We start from the raw sequence: 8,602 nt of genomic DNA on the forward strand, positions 1-8,602 counted from the left end.
ACCCGATACACTCTGTGCGTCCATGTCCAAAAAGCTGAGGTAATACCATTGAAAAATACATGTAATGATAAACAACTCAACTTTATTTATAGAGCACTCTAAAAACAACCATTGCTGCATACAACTTGATGTAAGTGGGAGTAAAAATCACCCATACAAAAGCAAACAAATTAATAACATAAAAACTGTGAACAACATAAAACACTAAAACAACGCAGCTTCTCATGCTTAGTCAAAAGCCATACAATAAAAATGTGTTTTAAAAATTGGCAGAGAGGCTTGCCTAACATTTAGTGGGAGGTTATTCCAAGGAGAGGGACCAGCAATGGAAAACGCTCGATCCCCTCTGAGCCTCCATTTAGACCTGGTAAAGTGGGGCAAGAATGGAACATTTAAAAGTAAAAAAAAAAAAAAAAATCTTACAATAGAAAAAATCCAAATAAAATGACCTCTCAAATGTACAGGGAGCCAGTGAAGGCAGGGCAGATTTACATGCTCCCTCCCACAAGCTTCAGTTGGTAGGCAAGCAGCACCATCCTGGATCAATTAGAGACCGTTGAGGCACCATTGGCGGCCTCCAAAACAATGCAGAAAACATTAGAAAATTAAACAGTGAGCCGGAGTTGCTGAAACTGACTGCCGCTCTCATGGCGTCATTGATCAAAGAGTAATTTATAGAAGTTTTATGATTATCACAGTTTATTAAAGGAACACAATATTGATTTTTTTTTAAATGAATATTGCTTTGAAATCCAGACAATTGTGGTTTGATCAGTGTCCTTTAATGTATTGCATTTCCCCTTAGCTTAGGTAGTCATGTTTTATCTTACTGTCCGATGGAATTGTAATGATTAAAAAACATTGATGGGTACAGAATTTCCCGTTTAATTCTTCATGGAGGTGAGGCTGACTCATGCTTTTGGACGATTTAATTAAACGCAACGTCTGGAGAACGGAAAATAAGCTTAACATCATGGAGAGAAAACATTCTTAATTATTTCATACATTTCAGTTATGCACCTTGTGGGAGAAATTACCAGTGCTGTGCTTTGGAAAAACACCGAAAGAAAACAAATGTCTGAAGGGCATGACTGCTTTGGGTTTTTTAAGGACAATTTGTCTCCACTGTTAGATTCTAAAACTCGCAATTACAAAAACAATATATGCAATAATGACAGCACGACGTATATATATATATATATATATATATATATATATATATATATATATATATATATATAGTATATATACTATATATACTATATATACATATATATGTACTGCCTCCCCAGTCATGAACCTCACCGCACGTCACTTGTATTCTTATATTGTGAATGTGCAATTATTACAATAATATTCTAAATATGGAATGACCGATTTGAATTTAATTTTGGTTAACCCTATTCCTAATAAAAAAAAAAAGCAGAATTAAATCCCCCAAAAAACTACTTAAAAATATCTAAATTAACCTACCAACCTAAATTCAATCGGACGCAATGCTAGGGATAGCCATCAGGGGGTGCCCGGGGGTGACCGGACGGCGTTGCGGCCATTTTGGAAAAAGTGTAAGGGACACCCAAAATAAGGACCTTCAGCTAAGATGGGATACCAATAAAAGATGCTGTGGAGATTGCAGTGATCCTAAGAGATCACAGCAAACAGGACACCCTGCCAATGGGATCCCCAGATGTCAAAACTAAAGTACAGTAATAAAATGAGATGTGATAGTTAGATGTTTGAATCAAAATAGAAGTACAATACCAATAAACAGTAATTGACAAAATAAAATTAACAGCTGAACAGTAAAATTAATGAGATCAAAAGTGTAGGGGATAAAAAAAAGAAGGAAAATAGTAAGATAGTGGATGGTATGAAATGGATAATCAACTTTTGTACTCAACAGGGACAAAGGACGCAGCTATATTTGAAGACACACTAATCAGGGTTGAGAATATTAAAATAGGTTTTGACTAATAATCAGAAATCCAATAAAGCCACGCTCAGGGCCGCTCGAAAGTTACCTGGAGTAACTACCGGAGAATGAGAGATAGTAGACAAGGGACCCACAAGAGGGAGCCACCAGGAACCTGAATGAATGGGAACCGTGAGTGTAGGAACTTTCTGAACTGACCCTCTGGCAACAACAACAACAACAGGTTGGCCTTCCCTGGGGCCTTGCGTTGTATGAAGCACAGGGAAGTGGAAGGAATAAATCCAGCATCGCCTTAGGTCGTGCGTTGTAATGGGACAAAGGAAGAAAGGAGCATATTTGTGTAGGTTGGTTCTCACTCTGATCAGTGTGGATTGATCCTGAGCTCTTCTGCCTTGAGTGGCTTGACCTGGATACCTAGCGGTGTTGACGAAGGGTCAAGGTGACTCAGGGTGTAACCGCTCAAGGTCTCCAGTGCTCTTGGACCCTGATTGGAGGAGAAAGGCAGTGGTACATCGTGGCTGGTTCTCACTCTGATCGGCGTGGATTGATCCCCAGCTCTTCTGCCCTGAGTGGCTTGACCTGGATACCTAACGGTGTTAACGAAGGGTCAATGCGACTCAGGGGGTACGTATGCAGCCCCCCTGGGTTCCGACTCTAGGAACAATGCACGCAGGGTGTGGTGGTCCAGAGCGGAAGGACCTTAATCGAGGCTCAGTCTTCTATGAGGGTTAGCCTCACTCATGCAACAGCACATTGCACCACACACGTTAATATTAGACTCTAAATGGCGAATTGGACCAGGTTCCAAATTCTTACCCCTAATACTCACATCCCCTCGTCCAGCTTAGGTGACTAGGCCGAAGATGCACCGGGACCTAGGCGATGTAGAGTAGGGTTTCTTTTTCAGCCATTCCCTCCACAGGTATTGCAATACAGGTGAGTTCCCTCTAGGTACTTTGTTTGACTTCTCGGGAGCCTCGCGATGTAGAAAGCACAGCAAAGTTGGAGGAGATGATCCAGCATCTCCCTAGGTCGTGCGTTGACATGGGACAAAGAAGATTGCTCAAGAAGAAATAAGTTTTTTTTTTTTTTTGTCGGTACAACCGGGAGGAGAGCACTGGGGAGGCACTGCTTAGTCAGGGCTGGCTCCAGTGCTCTTGGACCCTGATCGGAGTAGAAAGGCAGCGGTTCACCGCGGCTGGTTCTCACTCTGATCGGGGTGGATTGATCCCCAACTCTTCTGCCCTGAGTGGCTTGACCTGGAAACCTAGCGGTGTTAACGAAGGGTCAAGGCGACTCAGGGGTAAGTATGCGGCAGGGATGTGCGGTCAGAGGAGGCAAGGGAGGCTTGCTACGCCTCCCCAGTCATGAACCTCACCACACGTCACTGGTGTGTATATATATATCCATCCATCCATCCATCTCTTGTATGATCCGCTTAGTCCCACGGGGGTCGCAGGTGTGCTGGAGCCTATCCCAGCCGTCAACAGGCAGTAGACGGGGGACACCCTGAACCGGTTGCCAGCCAATCGCAGGGCACACAGAGACAAACAACTGTTTGCACTCGCACTCACACCTAGGGACAGTTTGGAGTGCTCAATCGGCCTACCAAGCATGTTTTGGGGATGTGGGAGGAAGCCGGAGTGTGTGTGTGTGGGCGTGTGCGCGTATATATATATCAAATGGTTGATGTATTGCATATGTGGTGGACCTGAATGACGGCTCTGAGAACAAGTGTTCCTTTGACAATGACAATCCATCATTGGGGCTTCTCGTTTATACTCATCGTGAATCATTTTGACCACATCCGAGTGGTTTGAGTAATGTCGAGTAATTGTCGCAATTACCACACCATTAATCCCAGTATAATTAGAGTCAATGGTTTGACTCTGATACAAAACCTCGACTTCCCAAAGAAATTAATAATCATACTGTCATTTTATAGAAAGAAACAGTGAATGCTGAACTACTAAATTACAATAAGCCCAAGCAATTATTAGTGCTAGTGTATATTATTCCCGTTACTGAACATGTTCAAATACAGTGATTTTAACACTGCGTATCAGGATTACCATAGTCCTACAAATTCACAAAATACGGTAGAATCAGGCTCGGTTATAATTGCTGTCACGTGTCTGCGTGACCTGTTACCCAGCCAGTAACATTCCATTGATGTTGTTCACAGCCACACCCACGCAATCAAGTTACGCAATCAAGTTATGCAATCAAGTTAACCACCGGCACTTGTTCCTGCTTGTTAGTAAACCTGAGCTCCCAGCAATCTTTGTCAGTCTGTCCATGATGCCTGTCGTAAGCTCACTGTGTTTCTCCCATCTGGCTCCCGTTGCCAACTCTGTCCGTGCACTGACCCGCCTAGCCCTGCTTGCCACCTGTCCTGACAATTTGCCCGTTTCTGACCACTTCTCGCTCGTCGCCCCTCCTAATCCCTTGCTTGGTCCTGACCACAATTACCCCGGTATGCCCTCTTGCGCTGCGCACTTGCTCTGCTGCTTTGTTGGCTAGGTTGCTTCCTTCTATCTGCCAATCAGTCACGCCGGGGACAGCGACCAGTCGCGGCACTGCCGCCCTCGCCCACCTGTGGCGTCCCAGCTACGCCGTCACACCAGCCTCACCAGATCTCAGGCACTCCAAGTCTGCATTGTGCCACAATTGGTTGTCCAATTGGGTGAATAGGGTAAACAAATGGTCCTTGAATGGTCGCTTCAGACATCCAATAAGTGATCAAACTCCTTATGCTGGCTGTCATTACTGCATGGAAGGCTTACCCTGCTCTTACGAGGAAGCATGTTTTTGCCTCAACACAAACTGATCGCAACATTTAAACACAGTGACGGATTATATATATATATATATATATATATATATATATATATATATATATATATATATATATATATATATATATATATGGGGCCCTTGGCTTCAAAAATGCTTTCGGTCAATATTTGATAGTGGCAATTATGGAAAGGTCAAAAGCATCTAGAAAATAGATAGAATGAACCTACAGGATTTCAAGTTGTATTAATGAGCAAGCCGCTTTAACACCACACTACAACCCTACTCCCCCACCCCAATGCACATAGCAGAGGTCAGACCATCATCAACAATGATGAAGATTTATCATGAGGAGGAGAGGCTGGTCAGAGTTTCCTCTTATCTTTATCACTGACTTTTACCGCATGAGCATCTGTCAGGAGTCTTACCTGGATGAAAGACTTGGCTAGTCTTCACCGCTGTTGCAAAATCCCAAGAAATGTTCAGATGTCTGTGAATAATGGATCTCTTCGAAAAAGTACTTTTAAAAGACTTTTTAAGCCATTGCTCCTTCAACCCCCCAATGGATGAATAGATAGATTGTCCCAAAGGGGGTCGCGTGCAGGAGCCTATCCCAGCAGTCATCGGGCAGTAGGCGGGGGACATCCTGAACTGGTTGCCAGCCAATCGCAGGCCACACAGAGACGAATAACCATCTGCACTCCCACTCACACCTACAGGCAATTTGGAGTGCTCAATCAGCCTACCATGCATGTTTTTGGGATGTGGGAGGAAACCAGAGTGCCCGGAGAAAACACACGCAGGCAAGGGGAGAACATGCAAACTCCATACAGGGAGGGCCGGAGGTTGAATTGAACCCTTAACTCTGAACTGTGAGGCGGATGTGCTAACTGCCTCTTATTTATTTATTTATTTATTTATTTATTTATTTATTTATTTATTTATTTATTTATTTATTTATTTATCCACTGATATTTTACAAATGTGGCATTTACATATTAAAAAACAAATTTAATGCAAGTTTAAAGAGGTATCCTTACACGTTTACTGCGACTAGATTTTTGACGCAACAGAGCTACAGATATTGGACTGCAAAAAAAGCTAGGAACGTGCTGTAGTATGAATGCAGGTGTTCGTATAGCGCACAAACTAACATATAATACACACAACAGCAGTTCATGTATATAGTATGCTTTGTATGTGCTACCAAAATAAAAATGTGTGAGATGCTTGAGGAGCACTTGCCCCTGAAGAAGAAGTTTTTGATATGCCAGCCATGAATGTTTGTTTTTCAGTTCAAAGACTTTTCAAGGATGGATGTATACTCTATTTTGTGAAGTTGCTTGGGAGAGAGACGCTTTGGAAAATGTTAAATTTGCTCTACGACACAAATAATTGAGGATGACATATGGATTATTTAATAACCTATTTATGTGACTCGAGACATATGTAAATAAATAATATTGATGGTACTTTTCTTGTGGTTTAGCTCTGCATTCATTTGGGATTCATATGCAATCACTTATTTTTCTCAGTTGTGTTATTTGAAAGGGTAAAAAAAATTAAACACTTTGTGATTCTGCGAATACAGTCCATATACTGTGTATTGTGTGTATACATTCAGCACGCAGACCTTTCATGTTTACATACATACGTACGTAGATCTGTGGAATAACAACGAGGCTGACGTCAGGGCGCACGCGCGGCGTTGTTGACAAAGGACGAGGAATTTGATCGATGGATTTAATGATTTAGAGTGCGAAGATGGTTTGATAATATCATTGCTTGTATAACAGTTATTTGATCTCTAATTTATATATCGTTATGTGGGCCTGTGGAATATTTTGAAGTGCAAGCGCCGTCAGCGGCGCGCACCCATTGTTGACAAAGGACGATCGATGGATTTAATGAATTGGAGTGACACAGATGGTTATATAAATGTGTTATTTATGTAATATATATATTTTTTAATAACTTTTAATGTTACATCAGCTCTTCGTTTGTGTTTATGTCACATTAGCATACCTATCGTTTAGCCTGTTGTTGCTCGTTCATGTCTGTTCTTGGTGTTGGATTTTGTCGAATAAATTTACCCCCAAAATGCGACTTATATATGTCTTTTTTCATGTTATTGTGCATTTTATTGCTAATGCGACATATATTTCGGAGCGACATTTAGTCAGAAAATTACGGTATATGTATGTATGTATGTGAGTGTGTGTGTGTGTGTGTGTGTGTTTGTGTGTGTGTGTGTGTATATATGTATATATATATGTGTGTGTATATATATATATATATATATATCCCCGTTGGCTTGAAAATACTGTGGAGGAAGGCATAGCCACCATGGTCTCACAGCGTACTCTAAATGTTTAACTTTCCTAAAGGAGTCATTCAAAACAAGAACAGGAACTTGTCTATTGGGAAATTCTTCCAGATTAGGGGGGGCTGAAAGATTGAAAAAGTAATTTGAAAAATAATGGGCTTTTTAATGACTAAACCTATGGGACACCCAGATGTGCTCTTTGTTAATTTTCACTAGTGTAATGTAAAATTCCAACTGCTTAATTACTCCAGGACGCACAAAGCAACTGGTTTTTAACGAAGCAATTATGGGAAGCGCTTTCCCCTACGTTGTGTCACAGCTCAGATTCCTCCAGCAGCTCATTCGTTTGATGAAGTCGAACTTTTTTTGCACAAGCTCATCAAACTCTTCATATGCTGAACAATGTCTGAAAATCCATCACCACCATTTCATCAGAGCGTTGATTGAATCAAATACAACCCAATTCTCAATGTCAATGAAGCAGCTCATGAATGATGATGATGATATTTACCTTGCGGTATTGCAAAAATGTCCCATTTGGAAAGGCATAATTTCTGAATCGTGGTTCAAATACTTTTTTTAGCAAACACTCATTTTGGTAGTGTAAAATTTCCAATCCGCAGTAGCCTCTCAAAGGTATAATCACATTAAGGAAAATTTCTCGTGACATTTTCGTTTTCCCCCCACCGTTTTTTCACAAAATCGATAGACAAAACTACCCAGGCCACATAAATGTCTTCCCCATCCCCCCAGGGAGTAATGGGAGAACAGCTGTCGGTAAATATCATTACAATGGTCCATGCTTTATTGTTGCCTTAATGGTGAAATATCTTGCTCAAAAGGCATTAACATTTAGAACAATCAATAAAAGTAGCACATTTTACAGGAGACATTTTCCAGCTGACAGAGGGACTTGTGAAGTGGCCTGGAGAAATTGCCAACAAAAGCGCAAGCCATTGTATTTTGTCAGGTTTGCAGAGCAAGTGTGCCATTGATACAGATTTACATTTGTAATCCACTGAAGCCTTTGAATTACTATTCTTTTTCTCAATGAGTTTTTAATTTCGTCATTCAAATGGCCAACAAGGACAAGACAAACGATTTGCAATCAAATAGCCACAGCATCAATGATTTGAAAATTACATTTCCATGCTTTTGTTTTACATCAATAAGAATGTGAGCGTAACCTTTTGAATAAGTTGAATAAGTCATGCTGAAACGGTTCAACACTTGATATATTGGCACAAGTCCCCCCCCCCCCCCCCCCCCTTCCATCCTGTTTCCAATGTAAAAGATACAACAAAACAGAAAATACAGAAACATCTCCCCAATTCTAAATACTAAAATTACATCCATGTCTCAATAATATTGTTCAGGTTAGATATTTAAATTGTTAATGAACCTTAGTGGTTAAACCCAGTTGTAATGCTGGTGTTCATCAAAGGGTCATGCTTCTCCACTGAGAAAGAGGTGTCAATGAAATGTGTTGAAACACTCCTTCTACCTTTTTACGTATCCACTATTGGATTCTTCAAACCATGTAAAAA

Source organism: Syngnathus floridae, chromosome 1 (genome assembly GCF_059516105.1).
Source record: "Syngnathus floridae isolate MCC-2025c chromosome 1, RoL_Sflo_1.0, whole genome shotgun sequence".
Classification (NCBI taxonomy): Eukaryota; Metazoa; Chordata; class Actinopteri; order Syngnathiformes; family Syngnathidae; genus Syngnathus; species Syngnathus floridae.